This window comes from Pleurodeles waltl, chromosome 6 (assembly GCF_031143425.1).
Source record: "Pleurodeles waltl isolate 20211129_DDA chromosome 6, aPleWal1.hap1.20221129, whole genome shotgun sequence".
Taxonomy (NCBI): domain Eukaryota; kingdom Metazoa; phylum Chordata; class Amphibia; order Caudata; family Salamandridae; genus Pleurodeles; species Pleurodeles waltl.
Window position 1 is genome coordinate 1,715,328,625 of NC_090445.1, and position 20,484 is coordinate 1,715,349,108.

Sequence of the window (20,484 nt, forward strand, 5' to 3'; positions counted from 1 at the left end):
ACATACTTGACATGAATACATCAGTCAAATATAAAAAAACATAACCTTTAATCAAATATAAACAGCAAAATATATATATATATATATATACACCTATATGTACAAATATCTACAAATATCAAACATATATACAACTCTTTATATACATATACACCTTAGGATATCTTGGTAAGACCAACCAGGCAACGGGGAGGCGGGTGGGACCGTGAGGAATCCACAGGTAGCTAGTGTATCCACCAGAAAAGACACTACCAAAGGTAAGTAACTTGTTCTTCTGATGGATACGACTACCTGTGGATTCCTCACCTAATGAATAGAGTCCCAAAGCAGTACTGCACTCGGTGGCGGGTGACTGAATGGTCACACCAAGAAATCCTGCAACACGGACCGTGAAAAATGGCCGTCCCTCCTAACCTCTGAATCCACGCAATAATGCTTCGCAAAAGTATGTAGGGAAGCCCAAGTTCCGGCCTTACAAATATCAGCCACAGGAACACTTCTAGCCAAAGCCTAAGAGGCCGACTTAGCCCTGGTGGAATGGCCTCTAATTCCAACAGGAGGAACCTTCTTTGCCAAGGAATAACAAATTTTTATGCAAAGAAGGACTAACCTGGATAGTGTTCTTTTGTGGACCGCCTTGCCCTTTCTCTTCCCCACGTAGCCGACGAAGAGCTGATCTTCCACTCGGAACTCTCTCGTTTTCTCAACGTAGAAGCTTAAAGCTCTTTTAGGGTCAAGCCGATGGAGTCTCTCCTCCTCTTTCGATGGATGGGGAGGAGGATAAAAAGATGAGAGCGTTAGACTGCCCTAACCTTTTAAGAACCTTATAACTATAGGGGATTTAAACAAAGAGGGTTGATCAGGAAGGCACAGAAAGGCCGACAGTGCCAACAGATAGCCCTTAACAGTCGCAACTGCACAACCTCTCTGCGCCAAGGACAACACAAATAATAAAATGTCCGACAAATGGGCCCATAAAGGATCAGTTTGCTTCACTCCACACTAGGCTACAAATGTTGCCCATCTACCAGCATAGACTGATTTGGTGCAGTGTCGCCTGGCCGATAAAATAACGCCCACCACTTCCGTCAGGAGAGAAAAGGAACTCAGATTGCCCTGTTCAATCTCCAGGCATGTAGGTGCAGACTCTGGAGGTGGGGGTGTAGAACCTGCCCCTGCGACAGGAGGTCTGCCCTGTGAGGGAGACGGAGCGGAGGGTAGTGAGAGTTGGAGAAGGTCTGAGTACCACACCCTTCTTGGCCAATCCGGAGCTATTAAAATTACTTTGGCCCGGTCTTGGCGAATTTTCCTCAGAACCCGAGGAATCAAGGGTATGGGGGGGGGGGGGCAGGGATGTGAAATTCCTATAGCCCGACGCCCGGGACATCTTGTTTGGGGTCAAGGGCAACAAGTTTTTATGTTCACTTTGTCCTTGGGACAAGTAGGCCCAACCCTTTGGCTGCCTGTTTACAGAGAGTGGAACTCTCTGCAGTTGAGGTAATGTGTTTCCAAAAGATAATGCTGTTCCAACTTGTATTTATGGTTCATTATTAGGGTGAGTGCTGTAAATAAATATTTTAAAGGTCACACTTCACTACGGACGTTGGTTCCAGTACAAAAAAAAAAAAACATGTATACACATGTTTGAAAAGTTTAGGCTATGAGGCTAAGTATAATGCTCCCAGAATGCTCTCTGATTAGATGCAAATGAAGTGTCATTTAGTAAAATGTTTTGATGCATGCTAGTATTTCCCAAAAATATTTCTAATGGAAAATCAGTGTAACCATTTTCAACACGATTATGGGAAGCATGAAAATAAACAAACACTGACAAAGCCAACTGATCTGACATATTTTTATAAGTCTTTTAGTTTCATCAATGCGCGTCTTGTTTTGACATGGCTTTTGTAACACTATTGTTGTGGGAGCTACCAGGCCCTCAACATTGTAACAAACACTGGCAAAAAAAAAAAAAAACGTTTTTGAACTCTAAAAGCACACGTTGCCACCAGTGGCATAACAAAGGCCCCGCAGCCGCCCTCCAGGGGGCCCCTTCAGCACAGCACCTGCCCTGAGTGAGTCTGGAGAGGGGGCTCCTCCATGTTCTTTGCAAAGGGGCACCCTCCAGTTTCGTTACGTCACTGATTGCCACTGTTGTTCCTGACACTGAACAAAACTACTTTGTGTGCCAATATGCTCCTTGTGGAAGAGAAGAATGCGATCATTCACAGTAAAGCCAGCCAAAAGAGAGAGAAATAGAAGTTTAATAAAAACAAAATGTCTTTAACACCAGACCTAGTTAGGGACCAAGACCCAAATGTAGGTAGCTTTTTGCATGTCGCAAACAGCGACTTTCGCTGTTTGCGACGTGCAAAAAGCACATTGCGATGCACAAACCCAGTTTTGCGACTCACAATTAGGAAGGGGTGTTCCCTTCCTAATTGCGACTCGTAGTGCAATGTAGGATTGTTTTGCGAACGCGGGCGCAATCCAATCGCAGTTTGCACCCATTTCAAATGGGTGCTAACACTTTCACAAAAGGGAAGGGGTCCCCCTGGGACCCCTTCCCCATTGTGAATGTCACTGTAAACATTTTTTCAGAGCGTTTAATTTTTCGTTTTTGTAATGCATCTCGTTTTCCTTTAAGGAAAACTGGCTGCATTACAAAAAAAAAAAAAAAAACCTCCTTTATTGAAAAGCAGTCACAGACATGGTGGTCTGCTGTCTCCAGCAGGCCACCATCCCTGTGAGGCCGCCATTCGCAAGGGGATCGCAAATTGCGACCCACCTCATGATTATTCATGAGGTGTGCATTTGCGAAGCCCTTGCGAATCACAGATGGTGTCAGGGACACCATCTTACATTCGGATTTGCGACTCGCAATTTGCGGGTCGCAAATCTGAACCTACCTACATGTGGCCCCAAATTCTTAAGGAAAGTCACAAAAGTGCACCCATGGTATAGGTCGTACCCCTATAAAATATTTGTGAACTGTATTTTAGCATGGGTAAATACGCATGTGTAGATTTTCTCGTGAAAATCTATTGAGCATTTGCAAGTTCATTTTCCCTCCAGCCACTTTCTTCTCAACCCTGGAAGAAGTTCTAATTCTGCCATTGTCAGGAGTAAATGTCCAACCTTTCTTATTATGGGAAAATATTAGAGATAAGCTGGTGAAAATCTTTAAAACATGCAGGTTAGTAGGTTTGCAGACTCAAAGGCATTCCAGCCCTGGAACTATTGCTTACTGCTTCCTCCAGCCCCAGTATGCAGATCTGCAGAAAGGTGGAAAAATAAGGAAATTGCTACAGTAGGGATTGAAACTGCAAGTATTCAAGCCCTACTATGGTAGTAGCCCTGGCATAATCAGAGAGGCTATTATGAGACCTCTTACATAATGAGATTGCTGCCATAATTTGGCACCACACTACATGGCACCAAAGGGACAAGTAGATCTTTTTACAGGACAAGTAGATTTGAGAAGCAGCCTGTCCCGTGGACAAGTAGATATATTAATAAATTCCACACCCCTGGGGGGGGGGGGGGGGGGGGGGGGGGGGGAACGACACGGACGCGTAAAACAACTGGCCATGCCAGGACACCTGAAATGTGTCCCCCAATGCTCCTTGCACCGGATACTGGAGGCTGCAGAACGACAGGCAGTGCGCGTTCTCATGAGTGGCAAAAAAGTCTACCTGAGGAAATCCCGACATCCGGACGATGTAAAGGATCAGGTCCGGATGGAGACACCACTCGTGAACGGTTGAGAAGTGCCTACTGCGACTGTCCACACGTACGTTTTGAACTCCGGCTAGATTGGTTGCTACTACACAAATCCGATGGTCCTGTGCCCAGGACCAGAGCCGCAGAGCCTCTCTGCAAAGAAGGTACGACCCTACTCCTCCCTGCTTGTTGATATACCACACCACGGTAGTGTTGTCCGTCAGAACCTGGACCGACGGACCGCAAAGGGAGGGGAGGAAGGCCTTGAGAGCCAAACTTATCGCCTGCAATTCCAACAGATTGATATGAAACATCTGTCCCACTGGAGACCAACGACCTTTGATCTCCAGGTCCCCCAGATGAGCTCCCCACCCTAGAATGGAAGCATCCGTTATCACCGTGGCCACTGGATGCGGCAGTGAAAACGGCCTTCCTTTGGAAAGATTGCCGTCCACAGCCCACCATCGTATATCCGCTGCAATGTCTCTGGAGATCGTCATCGACTCCGAGATCCCCTTTGTGTTGAAACCACTGCCTGCGGAGGCACCACTGAAGAGCTCTCATGTGCCAGTGTGCATGAGTGACCAACCGAATGCATGAAGCGAACAGACGAAGGACCATGAGGACTGGAACGACCACTCCAGTTTGAAACATTGGAATCAACGCAAATTTCCTGAATCCGCTGAGGCGGAGGAAAGGCCCGATTCAACATTGCGTCCAGTACTTCCCCTATGAACAGGAGGCGTTGAGAGGGCTCCAGGTGAGATTTGGGCACGTTTACCAAAAAGCCCAGGTCAAACAACAACTGGGTTGTCATCTGCAGGTGAAGCAGCACAAGCTCTGGAGACTTGGCTTTGATCAACCAATCGCCAGGTAAGGGAATACCGATATTCACTTCCTCCTGAGATGTGCTGCAACCACCCCAATCACCTTCATGAAGACTCGAGTCGCGGAAGTAAGACCAAAAGGAAGGACCGCAAACTGGTAGTGTTGCGACCCCACCACAAACCGGAGATACTTCCTGTGCAACTTGAGAATAGGGATATGGAAGTAAGCACCCTGCAAGTCGACAGACACCATCCAATCCCCTTTGTTCAACGCCAAAAGCACCTGCGCTAGAGTCAGCATTTTGAACTTCTCCTGCTTGAGGAACCAGTTCAAAACCCTCAGATCCAGGATAGGCCTCAACCGACCATCCTTCTTGGGAATCAGGAAATATCTTGAATAACAACCCTGACCCCTTTCCTGCTCTGGAACCAACTACACTGCTTCTTTTGACAATAGGGTGTGAACTTCCTGTTGCAGCAACAGGTGATGGTCTTCTGTGCAAAAGGAGGGAAGGGAAGTGCATAACCTTTCTCCATAATATTGATGACCCAGGAATCCGATGTGATCAGCTTCCACATGCGGAAAAAAATTAAACAACCTTCCCCGTATAGGAGAAGTATGGGATGGAATGGACGGAGGACTAAGGCTGCTTTCCCTGTTGCAGCCCCCCCCCCGAGAAAGAGGAAGGGTGCTGCTGGTGGCTCCTCTGGTTCGAACTCTACCCCTACCTCTAAATGACCAATAGGGACGCGTAGGTTGTTGTTGGCCTGCAGGATGGAGTCTCCCCCGAAAGGAAGAGCCTCGTCCAAACCCCCTGAACCTTCTGAATGATCTGAACGGGGTGGTGGTTGAAGCCTGCAAACCTAGGGACTTAGCGGAGGCCCTGCTCTCCTTGAAGCACTCTAAGGCAGAGTCAGCTTTAGAACCAAATAGCTTGTCCCCATCAAATGGCAAGTCTAAAAAGAGTCGTTTGCACATCAGATGAAAAACCAGACGATCTCAGCCAAGCATGTCTTCTGGTTACAATGGACGTTCCCATCGCTCTGGCCACTGAATCCGCAGTATCTAACCCTGACTGAATGACCCGAGTCGCTGCCGCTTGTGCATCAGCCAAAAGACCCCGCATGTCCTGGGGCAAATCCGGAATCTCAGCCTTAGCCGCATTCATCAAGGCATGGATATATCTTCCTAAAACACAAGTGGCGTTAGCAGACTTCAGGGCCATACTGCATAAAGAAAATATATTTTTGGGCGACTGCTCCATCCTTTGACTCCCTGTCTGATGGAGCTCCAGGGAATGATCCAGGAGCTGAGCGCGAGGAGCAGGAGGCCTGAACCACCAGACTCTCCGGAGTCGGATGCCTAGAGAGGAAGCCCGAGTCCCCAGGAGCCACTATCTCCTCGCCACTGATCTGCTAACTGCAGTTGAAGATACTGGTTTTCTCCAAACCTCAAGAATCGGTTCAGTGAGAGCCTCATTAAAAGGAAGGAGTGGCTCTGCAGCAGCCGAAGTTGGGTGTAACACCCCGTAAGGATATTGGTTTTCACCTCAGCTGCAGGTAGCGGGAGATCTAAGAAGTCCGCTGCCTTCCTCACCACTAATGGAATGAAGCAGCCTCTTCAGTAAACTCGCCTGGAGAAGCTAAGTCCCACTTTGGGGAAGTATCAAGACCGCTGGCAAAGTCCAAACCCTGAAAGTCCCCCAGGGGCTCTGCGATCTCAACTTCCTCCAGGAGCTAACAATGATACTCCTGCTCCTCCAATAGCCTCATAGCCTTCCTCCTCGAGCGCAACCTGGCCTCTATCCTCAGCGCCGATCAGGAATTAGCCAACGCCGATGACCTCGGCTGACCTTTGGATTCTTCCGACGCCGGATCCATCGGCGCCATGGAAAGGTGAGCCTTCTTCGCCGGCGTCGATTGGAGTCATGGGGAAGCCAACTGCGTCACCGGACCAGCAGAAGCCAACGGCGTCAAAGGTCTTCTCGGTGACGTCAAAGGCACCGACGCCGGACCAGCACCTTCTAGTGGACAGAAGGGCATGAAAGGCTTTGGCTTGTATGGACCCAGAATGCCCAAACCAAAAGCTAATGGACCAGAGGGACCAGCCGGTGCACCGCCAGGAGCCATGGAGCTGGAGATGCTGTACATCGCATTTAAGAATGCCGCCGGATCCGCACCTGGAGCCGGGAAAGCAGGATACCCTTGCAGCTTTGAATATTCCTGCGACATCGGCACTGGATCTGGCACCTAGGACTGTGCAGGTGAGAAGGCAGGACTATGGAGAGGCTCGTCCACTTCAAAAACCGACGGCGCCGGAGAAGCCTGAGGGCTTTGTGGCTGTGGCATCACTGTCGGGCTGACCTCCCATGTCATACGATACCGAGCAGATGGAGATCTCGAACAAGAACGGTCTTTCTCCAAACGACGTCAGTGTAGGAAAGTACCATCTTGCCTGTCATGTTACCCCCATTTTAACATGTGTGTCAGTTTGTTTTTGCCGGTGTCACTGGGATCCTGCTAGCCAGGACCCCAGTGCTCATAGTTTGTGGCCTATATGTGCTCCCTGTGTGCTGCCTAACTATCACTGAGGCTCTGTTAACCAGAACCTCAGTGTTTATGCTCTCCCTGCTTTTAAAATTGTCACTGCAGGCTAGTGACTATTTTCACCAATTCTGATTGGCACAGTGGAACACCCTTATAATTCCCTAGTATATTGTACCTAGGTACCTAGGGTATTGGGGTTCCAGGAGATCCCTATTGGCTGCAGCATTTCTTTTGCCACCCATAGGGAGCTCAGAAAATTCTTACACAGGACTGCCACTGCAGCCTGAGTGAAATAACGTCCACGACCAGCTGAAGGTTCAATGCGACATCTGTATGCTTCCTTCAGTATACTGGCTCTCCGCCCCTTCTTACTTGTTCGGTTTCTCTACAGGACATGGTAGCCAAGGGGTAAAGCTTGCACCAGGTCTGTCCCTGAATCAGAATTGGAGCCAAGTCTGTCAAGAACACCACATCTGGTGTTTTATCTTCTATAAAAAGGAAAGAGATCTAGTTTATGGCTCGGTAATGATCTACAATTAAATTTTAAAAAAATGTGCCACGTACCTTTCTCAGCCATCCCCTTTTGCAATTCATCTTTATAAACGGCGACAAAGGGAGGCAGAGAAGGGGCAGTATTTACAAGCTGTACTCCAGTGGTTCCCAACCTTTTAACTTCTGTGGACCCCCATTTTATCAGTACTGGAGCCCAGGGACCCCCACTGAATCATTATTAGAACCGGGGGACCCCCACTGAGTCAATATTGATAGCTGGGACCTAATATTATTACATTTTTTAAGCTGCTGTGGACCCCCTGACGAGGCTTCGTGGACTCCCAGGGGTCCCCGGCCCACAGGCTGGGAACCACTGCTGTACTCCCATTGCTTAAGTTAAGAGAGTGGCGGCATTTATCATTTAAATTCTTTTGTAAAGCCCATTATTGTGAGGGGGAGACGATTCGAATGCCTGCGGGTGGAGAAGTAGGGGTCCGGCCTGCCTTTGGCATGCCATCAGCACACCCGCTCGCCTGTTATCTGCCAGCTAGAAGAGAGCCCCAGCGCTAACAAAAACACGACTCCAGGCGTCAGAATAAAGTGCAACCGTGCTATTACAATTTAAAATTCTCAAAAGCATAAAAATGTAATTACAGTACAGTCAGCAAAAATGATATTCCCCTTGATGGTCCCAGCACTCGGATTATATCCTGGGAGAGCGACACTAACATGGGGAAAGAAAAGGTAATTGTCTCTTGGAAATAAGGTGTTCATAAACAACCATCTATCGTCCATTAAAGGAACGAGCTGGACAACTTGATGTTAGGAAGAGCAAAAGGCCATTCCCTCTCAAGCGGGGAGTATTCTGTCTGCGAAAACTGCTGAGTTCTCAAATAGAAAGGACCAAACTACCTGGAAAGACAAGGAGCATTTTTACTGTAACAATAATTGCCTATTCCCAATAAAGCAAAACGTTTCCCACTAGCTACAAAGGCCTGCCTGGTGGAGGCAAGAAGGCCTTTCTTCTAAGGGGAATTACTTTGTTGTTCAAAGCACACATTACTTACCAACTACTTTGTATCATCCCCAAGCAGTATACTTCCTCACCAGCCCTGGCCTAGTGCGGCTGGTGTAGTGTCTCACACATGTGACAGACGGGGCTCTGCACCCCATGATTACCCCCTGAAACCTGGATGAGATACCTCCAGCCAGGACTGCTGATTGTATGTGAATCTTTTCACTCACACTGCTCTAATTATCATGTACTTTTGTATTTTCTTCTGACCTACATTTCTGGTTGTCAGGTTTTCTGTTAGCAAAGCACCCCAACACCTCACGGGTATTATTTGCTCTGAAGCATTCAAATGCACCTCTTCATGTGGCATTACTTTACAGAGAGTATGAAGGTCCAGATTATACATTCTGCCTTCAAGAGACTTCTGGTGCACCTCTACGCGTGTTCACTACTATTCAAACGGCATTATAGATGTACAAGATAGCTATCTGCTCGTTTCAGAGAGCAGATGGCGCTTGCTCAGCGTGTGCAAGCTCAGCATCCCACATTTCTCCTAGGTTTCATGTTTTTGCTTTGATCGCATCCAATGACCAAAAAGAGCTGTCACACAGTGTCCATTGTTGAGGAGATATGCTGGGCAGGAACCTGTATTTCTGTTTTGGAACCATTTGAAACTCATCGTCAATCTATACCGCCATGCTTTTGGGCCACTGCTGATTCTTTCAAATTGGTTGGAATGCACTCTGAGATATCTCCTTACCAACTGTGCCGGTTGGGAAGTAGAGGAGGTGGGAGCGTAGTTGGTCCATTAGTGGCTTTACGCAGACGTTTGAGGGGACGGAACAGGGAACCCTGCAAAAGACCTTTGGGCAGTTCGGTGAGAATTCCCTCATGCTCAAGCAGACACATGTGTGGGCAGGGGTTAGCTCTCTCGTTTCCAGGTCCGAGGCCTTTCAGTGGTGGGGAGTGGAGTTGAGAGAGTATGGGGTACCATGTTGTCTGCTGATGTCCTGTGGCAAAGTGAAGCTTACATGAAATCTTCTTTTTGTTTGCAGCGCTGATTGTTTGCAGTTCTTGATAAAGAAAGCCAGAGATGTGCATAACCTTACAGCAACAGAGGTGAACAGATCCTGGGTTTGGGTACTGATCAGACTACCCATGGAGGGTTGAGGCTATCCACTGAGGGCTTATACATTTTTATATTACCTAGAAAGGTTCTATAGGTTTGTTAGAGAAAAAACCTTTTTTTTTTTTTGTATTAGACAGTTCGGTGGTACTCTGCATATTATCGTGAGCAATAGTCCAGAGGCTTTATGCCAGGCTGTTTCACATTTGTGACAGCATGTTGTAAGAATTTTAAGATGAACGGTGAACCATAAGTAGGAGTAACATGGTTTTAGTTTTTTTGAGCAGCCACAGCCTTGACGAGACACTCGGTGAAAGCAGAGAAAATATCATCAGGTGTTGCATGCAGGGACATGGTAGGGCAGTTTTTCTAGATTGAGGAGGTGAGTTTTTGCTGGAGCAGGAAAGGATGTAAGTAGTGGTGAGTTTGTATGTGAGGATCCCAAGGGGGCGTGAGGTGTTAAGAGGATGGAGTGGTCGGTCAGTGGTAATTGTTGAGGTGATGGATGAGACTCCCAATGTATGATGAAGTGCAGCGCCCAGGCAAAGGCCCTTCTAATGGTGGCTCTCACGGGAGTCCATGAAATCTTGCAGTGACGAGATGCTATTACCGTGTCCAGATATGTTGTCAAGAAGGTGAAGAGGTAGTCTATTGAGTTATTAGCTAGGCCTCGGGGTTGTAATGTAGCAAGTGATAATTTGGAGGCTGAAGTCATAGGATAGTGCGACTATTGTTTCCAGAGTTTCCGTTTGCACTTGTCAATAGGGTGCGCCGGATTGCGTTTAGACTATATTATTGCTAGCACTCCCACATGGCCTATTGGTGTGAACACACTTGGGGCACAAGGTGCACCAGGTTAATGGTGCAGGTGCCGGAGAGCCATCCATTTGGAGCAGAATGTCTACAGTACAATCTGATATGAGGTGATTCATGTCTGCATCATATTTCACTATTGACATTTTAGTAAGGGCACAAATTTAGAATGTGTTTTGTTTAGATGTTCCGCTTAGTGTCTTTAATTATTATTTTGAATTTCGGATGTTTAGCTTTACACTGAAATAGCACTTTGTTCATTCTTTATCTCCCTACACACCTGTTAACCTGCTAGCCCTCAACTGAAGGTGCTGCCAGATTTTTAAAATGAGTGCAATCCCATTAAAGTGAACGGAGAAGAGACCTTTTGGTTGATGCTGTCGCAGGTGACCTCAGCAAAGTCTATAGAGACGTGCTGCTTTTTAGGGGTGAATATTCCTGAAAGAGGGTGACACCCAACAAATGAGAGAAAACTGCAGGCATAATCTAGCTAGAGTGACAGGAGAGAGAGGAACATAAGATCATTAGTAAAGACAGTGCAAGAACAGTGACAAAGGCAGAGCCTCTGGCAACCAGTTATCAATGCAAAAGGTCAGATTTAGAGCAGGCAAGCCATTTATAGCCAGACTCACTAAGGGCCTAATTAGGAGTTTGCCGGGTGGAAAAGGCCACCGGCCAAACACTCGTAGGTCAGGAGAGAGTGTGGTCTCCTTCCCGGTGGCGCTATAACGTGTTTCCCGCTGACCCTGCGGGAAACACAAAACATTGACGCTGGCTCATAATAGAGCCGACGATAATGCTGTTGTGTGTCGGGTGTACAAGCACCCATCACGCAAATCACTGTCTGCAAAGCAGGCGGTGGGCTGGCCGGGGGTCCCTGCACTGCCCATGCCAAGTGTAAAAGCAGTGCGGGGGGGCTTCAGCACTCTGCCTCTGTAGGAGGCTGGACTGGCTTGTAGTGAGTACCAAGGGGTACTTGCACCTTGCACCAGGCCCAGTTATCCCTTATTAGTGTACAGGGTGTCTAGCAGCTTAGGCTGATCGATAATGGTAGCTTAGCAGAGCAGCTTAGGCTGAACTAGGAGACGTGTGAAGCTACTACAGTACCACAAGTGTCACTTGCACAATATCATAAGAAAACACAATACACAGTTATACTAAAAATAAAGGTACTTTATTTTTATGACAATATGCCAAAGTATCTTAGAGTGTACCCTCAGTGAGAGGATAGCAAATGTACACAATACCACAAATATGCAGTATAGTCTTAGAAAACAGTGCAAACAATGTATAGTTACAATAGGATGCAATGGGGACACATAGGGATAGGGGCAACACAAACCATATACTCCAAAAGTGGAATGTGAACCACAAATGGACCCCAAACCTATGTGACCTTGTAGAGGGTCGCTGGGACTATTAGAAAATAGTGAGAGTTAGAAAATTAGCCCTCCCCAAGACCCTGAAAAGTGAGTGCAAAGTGCACTAAAGTTCCCCAAAAGACAAAGAGTTGTGATAGAGGAATAATGCAGGAAAGACACCAACCAACAATGCAACAACTGTGGATTTCCAATCTAGGGTACCTGTGGAACAAGGGGACCAAGTCCAAAAGTCACAAGCAAGTCGGAGATGGGCAGATGCCCAGGAAATGCCAGCTGCGGGTGCAAAGAAGCTTCTACTGGACAGAAGAAGCTGCGGTTTCTGCAGGAACGAAAAGGGCTAGAGACTTCCCCTTTGGTGGACGGATCCCTCTCGCCGTGGAGAGTCGTGCAGAAGTGTTTTCCCGCCGAAAGAACGCCAACAAGCCTTGCTAGTTGCAAATCGTGCGGTTAGCGTTTTTGGATGCTGCTGAGGCCCAGGAGGGACCAGGAGGTCGCAAATTGGACCAGGAGAGGGGACGTCGAGCAAGACAAGGAGCCCTCTCTGAAGCAGGTAGCACCCGGAGAAGTGCCAGAAACAGGCACTACGAGGATGCGTGAAACGGTGCTCGCCGAAGTTGCACAAAGGAGTCCCACGTCGCCGGAGACCAACTTAGAAAGTCGTGCAATGCAGGTTAGAGTGCCGTGGACCCAGGCTTGGCTGTGCACGAAGGATTTCCGCCGGAAGTGCACAGGGGCCGGAGTAGCTGCAAAAGTCGCGGTTCCCAGCAATACAGCCCAGCGAGGTGAGGCAAGGACTTACCTCCACCAAACTTGGACTGAAGAGTCACTGGACTGTGGGGGTCACTTGGACAGAGTTGCTGGATTCGAGGGACCTCGCTCGTCGTGCTTAGAGGAGACCCAAGGGACCGGTAATGCAGCTTTTTGGTGCCTGCGGTTGCAGGGGGAAGATTCCGTCGACCCACAGGAGATTTCTTCGGAGCTTCTGGTGCAGAGAGGAGGCAGACTACCCCCACAGCATGCACAAGCAGGAAAACAGTCGAGAAGGCGGCAGGATCAGCGTTACAGAGTTGCAGTAGTCGTCTTAGCTACTTTGTTGCAGTTTTGCAGGCTTCCAGCGCGGTCAGCAGTCGATTCCTTATCAGAAGGTGAAGAGAGAGATGCAGAGGAACTCTGATGAGCTCTTGCATTCGTTATCTAAAGTTTCCCCAGAGACAGAGACCCTAAATAGCCAGAAAAGAGGGTTTGGCTACTTAGGAGAGAGGATAGGCTACTAACACCTGAAGAAGCCTATCAGAAGGAGTCTCCGACGTCACCTGGTGGCACTGGCCACTCAGAGCACTCCAGTGTGCTGGCAGCACCTCTGTTTCCAAGATGGCAGAGGTCTGGAGCACACTGGAGGAGCTCTGGACACCTCCCAGGGGAGGTGCAGGTCAGGGGAGTGGTCACTCCCCTTTCCTTTGTCCAGTTTCCCGCCAGAGCAGGGGCTAAGGGGTCCCTGAACCGGTGTAGACTGGCTTATGCAGAATTGGGCACATTTGTGCCCAAGAAAGCATTTCCAGAGGCTGGGGGAGGCTACTCCTCCCCTGCCTTCACACCATTTTCCAAAGGGAGGGGGGTGTAACACCCTCTCTCAGAGGAAGTCCTTTGTTCTGCCATCCTGGGACAAGCCTGGCTTGACCCCAGGGGGGCAGAAACCTGTCTGAGGGGTTGGCAGCAGCAGCAGCTGCAGTGAAACCCCAGGAAAGGCAGTTTGGCAGTACGAGGGTCTGTGCTACAGACCACTGGGATCATGGAATTGTGCCAACAATGCCAGGATGGCGTAGAGGGGGCAATTCCATGATCTTAGACATGTTACATGGCCATATTCGGAGTTACCATTGTGAAGCTACATATAGGTAGTGACCTATATGTAGTGCACGTGTGTAATGGTGTCCCCGCACTCACAAAGTTCAGGGAATTGGCTCTGAACAATGTGGGGGCACCTTGGCTAGTGCCAGGGTGCCCTCACACTAAGTAACTTTGCACCTAACCTTTACCAGGTAAAGGTTAGACATATAGGTGACTTATAAGTTACTTAAGTGCAGTGTAAAATGGCTGTGAAATAACGTGGACGTTATTTCACTCAGGCTGCAGTGGCAGGCCTGTGTAAGAATTGTCAGAGCTCCCTATGGGTGGCAAAAGAAATGCTGCAGCCCATAGGGATCTCCTGGAACCCCAATACCCTGGGTACCTCAGTACCATATACTAGGGAAATATAAGGGTGTTCCAGTAGCCAATGTAAATTGGTAAAATTGGTCACTAGCCTGTTAGTGACAATTTGAAAGAAATGAGAGAGCATAACCACTGAGGTTCTGATTAGCAGAGCCTCAGTGAGACAGTTAGTCACTACACAGGTAACACATTCAGGCACACTTATGAGCACTGGGGCCCTGGAGAACAGGGTCCCAGTGACACATAACAGACATACTGAAAACATAGGGTTTTCACTATGAGCACTGGGCCCTGGCTAGCAGGATCCCAGTGAGACAGTGAAAACACCCTGACATACACTCACAAACAGGCCAAAAGTGGGGGTAAAAAGGCTAGAAAGAGGCTACTTTCTCACAGCCTCCCTTTACATGACAGTAAACCCGCCCTGTAAACGCCAGCAGAGAGAGGGGGGTCGTAATCCCCAGAGCAACACTGCTTGCAGCACTGCCCGGGTGGATTGGGTCCGCCGGCACCGCTTGGCCGCCGAAAAGTAACTGTGCCAGAGTTCCGACCATGGCACGTTTGCCACAGTCATAATGTTAGTTGGACTACCGCTTTGTCTGCGGTCCGACCGCAACCCTAGTGATCTAGTGACCCCCCCCCAATAGTCAAAATAAACATGCCACTCTTAATTTTGCATCCCTGTCTATTACATAACAAGGCTATGCTACAAAAAAACAAAACAAAAAGTACACCCTCTCAGCCACCAAGTCAACAGCCAACACACACAGACCCAACAAAATGCCTCCTAAGCCTGCTTGAAGACAAACAATATATTGTAAAACAGGACTATTGTGACCCTCATACAGTTATCACAACTAACACACCTGCTACAAGCTCAAAATATACTGCTCACCCATCTCCAAAAAAACAATGCCTCAAACACACATTTTCTAAACTGCCTGCTCATAAATGCTTGATCACTCTAAAAACCAAGCAGCACATCTACGACCTGCTCATGGACACACAACCCTAGTCATAATGGAATCATGGTTGGGAGATGACATGGCCCCAGCTTTGCATGAAGTCGCTCCTCTGGGCCATCAAACCATCACAAAAATGTGTAGGCAAGAGAGGAGGTGAACTGGCGATTATATTCAAACAAGCAATATATCTCAGTAAAACACATTTCCATACAAGACTGTGAGGCCCTCCTCACCAGATGCCACCATACTCCAACTTCCCCCCTGTAACTTTCTCCTCCTTTACAGACCTTGCCCTAACAATTCAACATTACCAGACACTTTTATAGATACTGTCTCAAAACTTATAACATTATACTCAAACCTATGCATTCTTGGGGACCTAAACTTTTGATTTGACAAACCCAATATGCCCCATCCAAAAGCTATCACCACTGGCCTAGTCCCATTTAACCTACATCAGATTCTACACAATCCCAAACATATCGCTGGTCACATCCTAGATGTCATTTTTGCACAGCCTGAACTAGTTACCGTTCATAGCATCACAACAGTCTATTCCTACTGTACTAGAGAAACATTAAAAATAAAATATATAATCTATAAAATTCAAATTATAAAGGAAAAATACATATCGTAATGAAAAATTAAAAAAATATTTAAAAATTATATATATATCTAAAATAATATTAAATATAAAATCTTGTAAGCTTTACAGGGAGTGCAGAATTATTAGGCAAGTTGTATTTTTGAGGATTAATTTTATTATTGAACAACAACCATGTTCTCAATGAACCCAAAAAACTAATTAATATCAAAGCTGATTATTTTTGGAAGTAGTTTTTAGTTTGTTTTTAGTTTTAGCTATGTTAGGGGGATATCTGTGTGTGCAGGTGACTATTACTGTGCATAGTTATTAGGCAACTTAACAAAAACAAATATATACCCATTTCAATTATTTATTATTACCAGTGAAACCAATATAACATCTCAACATTCACAAATATACATTTCTGACATTCAAAAACAAAACAAAAACAAATCAGTGACCAATATAGCCACCTTTCTTTGCAAGGACACTCAAAAGCCTGCCATCCATGGATTCTGTCAGTGTTTTGATCTGTTCACCATCAACATTGCGTGCAGCAGCAACCACAGCCTCCCAGACACTGTTCAGAGAGGTGTACTGTTTTCCCTCCTTGTAAATCTCACATTTGATGATGGACCACAGGTTCTCAATGGGGTTCAGATCAGGTGAACAAGGAGGCCAGGTCATTAGATTTCCTTCTTTTATACCCTTTCTTGCCAGCCACGCTGTGGAGTACTTGGACGCGTGTGATGGAGCATTGTCCTGCATGAAAATCATGTTCTTCTTGAAGGATGCAGACTTCTTCCTGTACCACTGCTTGAAGAAGGTGTCTTCCAGGAACTGGCAGTAGGACTGGGAGTTGAGCTTGACTCCATCCTCAACCCGAAAAGGCCCCACAAGCTCATCTTTGATGATACCAGCCCAAACCAGTACTCCACCTCCACCTTGCTGGCGTCTGAGTCGGACTGGAGCTCTCTGCCCTTTACCAATCCAGCCACGGGCCCATCCATCTGGCCCATCAAGACTCACTCATTTCATCAGTCCATAAAACCTTAGAAAAATCAGTCTTGAGATATTTCTTGGCCCAGTCTTGACGTTTCAGCTTGTGTGTCTTGTTCAGTGGTGGTCGTCTTTCAGCCTTTCTTACCTTGGCCATGTCTCTGAGTATTGCACACCTTGTGCTTTTGGGCACTCCAGTGATGTTGCAGCTCTGAAATATGGCCAAACTGGTAGCAAGTGGCATCGTGGCAGCTGCACGCTTGACTTTTCTCAGTTCATGGGCAGTTATTTTGCGCCTTGATTTTTCCACACGCTTCTTGCGACCCTGTTGACTATTTTGAAAGAAACGCTTGATTGTTCGATGATCACGCTTCAGAAGCTTTGCAATTTTAAGAGTGCTGCATCCCTCTGCAAGATATCTCACTATTTTTGACTTTTCTGAGCCTGTCAAGTCCTTCTTTTGACCCATTTTGCCAAAGGAAAGGAAGTTGCCTAATAATTATGCACACCTGATGAACGAGTTACTTACCTTCGGTAACGACTTTTCTGGTGGATACATTAGCTACCTGTGGATTCCTCACCTAATGAATTCTCCCATGGCGCCAGCATTCGACGGAAATCTTCTTCCTAGTCTCTGCACGTCGACGAGGACGTCACTCTAGCCCACGCGACGCCGTCTGACGTCATACAGGCAATAAGAGGTCCTCGACGACGTGCCGACGTCAGTACCAATCATTTTTTACGTGCATGAGAACAACCAGGCAATGCAATGAAAGAGCAAGGCAACATCCCATAACATTGTAAAATACACAACATTGCATGAATAGCTGTAAATTTTTATATATATAACTCTCTCTCTTTTTTAAAATATATATACAAATCAAGTATATACACAAAGATATATATATATATATATATATACACAGATAAATATACACAAGTATACATATATACAACATCTATTGCACCCTCGAAGACCAAGAGGAGCGCACTCAAGGATTACTTGGTAAGACCAGAAAGGCAACGGGGAGGCGGGTGGGACCGTGAGGAATCCACAGGTAGCTAATGTATCCACCAGAAAAGTCGTTACCGATGGTAAGTAACTCGTTCTTCTGATTGATACAACTACCTGTGGATTCCTCACCTAATGAATAGAGTCCCAAAGCAGTACCACGCCCGGCGGTGGGTGCCTAAATGGTCAAACCAAGAAATCCTGCAGCACTGACCGTGCAAAATGGCCGTCCCTTCTAACCTCAGAATCCAAACAGTAATGTTTTGCAAAAGTGTGAAGGGACGACCAAGTTGCGGCCTTGCAGATGTCGACCACAGGAACACCTCTGGCCAAGGCCGAAGTGGCCGACTTAGCTCTGGTGGAATGAGCTCTAATGCCCTCAGGAGGATCCTTCTTTGCCAAAGAGTAATAGATTTTAATGCAAAGAACAACCCACCTGGATAGTGTTCTCTTGTGGACTGCCTTTCCTCTCCTCTTGCCCACGTATCCAATAAACAGCTGATCCTCCAGCCTGAAATCCTTTGTTCTATCAATAAAGAAGCTCAACGCCCTCTTTGGGTCCAGACGGTGCAGTCTTTCTTCCTCTTTGGAAGGATGAGGCGGAGGATAGAACGTGGACAAAGTAATTGCCTGAGCCAAATGGAAAGGTGAAACAACCTTCGGGAGGAAAGCAGCCTTGGTCCTCAACACCACCTTATCCCCATAAAAAGTTGTATAAGGGGGCTTTACTGATAAGGCCTGCAACTCACTCACTCTCCTTGCTGATGTTATAGCTATCAGGAAGACTGTTTTTAAAACCAAATACCTTAAGGGGCAAGAATGCATAGGTTCAAAAGGGGACCCCATAAGGAAAGTCAGGACCAAGGACAAATCCCATTGCGGCATAACGAATGGCTTTGGAGGATATTTATTTAGAAGACCTTTCAAGAATCTGATAACAATAGGGGATTTAAATAAAGATGGTTGGTCTGGAAGACATATGAAGGCTGACAAGGCCGATAAATAACCCTTAATGGTAGCCACTGCACAACCTTTCTGCGCTAGAGACAGAGCAAAAGACAAAACGTCCGATAGATGAGCATGCAAGGGATCAATCTGCCTCTCTCCACACCACGCAACAAATTTAGACCATCTATTAGCGTAGATAGATTTAGTGGAGTGTCGCCTGGCCGCTAATATAACATCCACTACCTCAGGCGGGAGAGAGAAGGAACTCAGGTTGCCCCGTTCAATCTCCAGGCATGTAGGTGCAGACTCTGGAGGTTGGGGTGTAAAACCTGCCCCTGCGACTGCGAGAGGAGGTCTGCCCTGAAAGGGAGACGGAGCGGGGGGCACATTGAGAGTTGGAGAAGGTCGGAGTACCATACCCTCCTTGGCCAATCCGGAGCTATTAGGATGACTAGAGCCCGGTCCTGGCGAATCTTCCTCAATACTCGAGGAATCAAGGGTATGGGAGGAAACGCGTAAAGCAACTGGCCGCACCAGGTTATTTGAAACGCGCCCCCCAACGCTCCCTGCATCTGATACTGGAGGCTGCAGAATAACGGACAATGCGCGTTCTCTCGAGTGGCAAACAGATCTACCCGAGGAAACCCCCACCTCTGGAAGATTAAACGGACTTGATCTGGATGGAGACGCCACTCGTGGTCTGCCGAGAATTGGCGACTGAGACTGTCCGCACGCACGTTCAAGACTCCGACCAGATGGTTTGCTATCAAGCAAATCTGATGGTCCTTTGCCCAGGACCATAGTCGAAGAGCTTCTCTGCAGAGAAGGTACGACCCCCACTCCTCCCTGCTTGTTTATGTACCACATCGTGGTAGTATTGTCCGTTAGGACCTGTACCGACTGACCACGAAGGGAAGGGAGGAAGGCCTTGAGAGCCAGACGTACAGCCCGTAACTCTAACAGATTGATGTGAAACATCTGTTCCTCTGAAGACCAAAGGCCTTTGATCTCCAGATCCCCCAGATGAGCTCCCCACCCTAGAGTGGAAGCATCCGTTATGACTGTGGCCACTGGTGGCGACTGCTCGAACGGCTTTCCTTGTGAAAGATTGTTGCTTGCAATCCACCACTTCAAATCCACAGCAGCATCTCTGGAGATCTTGACAGTACTCTCTAGATCCCCTTTGTGTTGAGACCACTGCCTTCGGAGGCACCACTGAAGAGCCCTCATGTGCCAGCGAGCATGCGTGACCAACAGAATGCAGGAGGCAAACAGACCGAGCAGACGAAGGACCTTGAGGACTGGAACTACCGCTCCATTTCGAAACATTGGAACCAAATCCTGAATATCTTGAATCCGCTGAGGCGGAGGAAAGGCCCGACCCAATGTTGTATCCAGTACTGCCCCTATGAACAGGAGGCGCTGAGAGGGCTCTAGGTGAGATTTGGGCTTGTTCGAAAAACCCAGGTCGAACAACAACTGGGTTGTTGACTGCAGATGATGCGACACAAGCTCCGGGGACTTGGCTTTGATCAACCAGTCGTCCAAGTAAGGGAATACTGCTATCCCCTTCCTTCTGAGTTCTGCCGCAACCACCGACATCACCTTCGTGAAGACTCGAGGTGCTGAAGTAAGACCAAACGGAAGGACCGCAAACTGATAGTGCTGCGATCCCACCACAAACCAGAGATACTTCCTGTGTGACTTGAGTATCGGGATATGAAAGTAAGCATCCTGCAAGTCGACAGACACCATCCAGTCTTCCTTGTTCAACGCCAAAAGCACCTGTGCTAGGGTCAGCATCTTGAACTTTTCCTGCTTGAGGAACCAATTCAAGA

At 47.5% G+C, this 20,484-nt stretch overlaps 1 protein-coding gene across 7 annotated transcripts in view; it reads right to left on the minus strand.

The window, feature by feature from the left end:
* MLX (MAX dimerization protein MLX) overlaps positions 1 to 20,484 on the minus strand; it is a 75,638-nt gene that overhangs the window by 42,029 nt on the left and 13,125 nt on the right. For 2 of the 7 annotated variants that reach the window (XM_069241931.1, XM_069241932.1), the window contains exon 2: positions 611 to 758. The exons of the other annotated variants lie outside the window; for them this stretch is intronic. The gene's annotated coding sequence lies outside the window, so the exon portion shown is untranslated. The remainder of the gene's footprint in view (positions 1 to 610; positions 759 to 20,484) is intronic. 7 annotated transcript variants of the gene reach the window in all.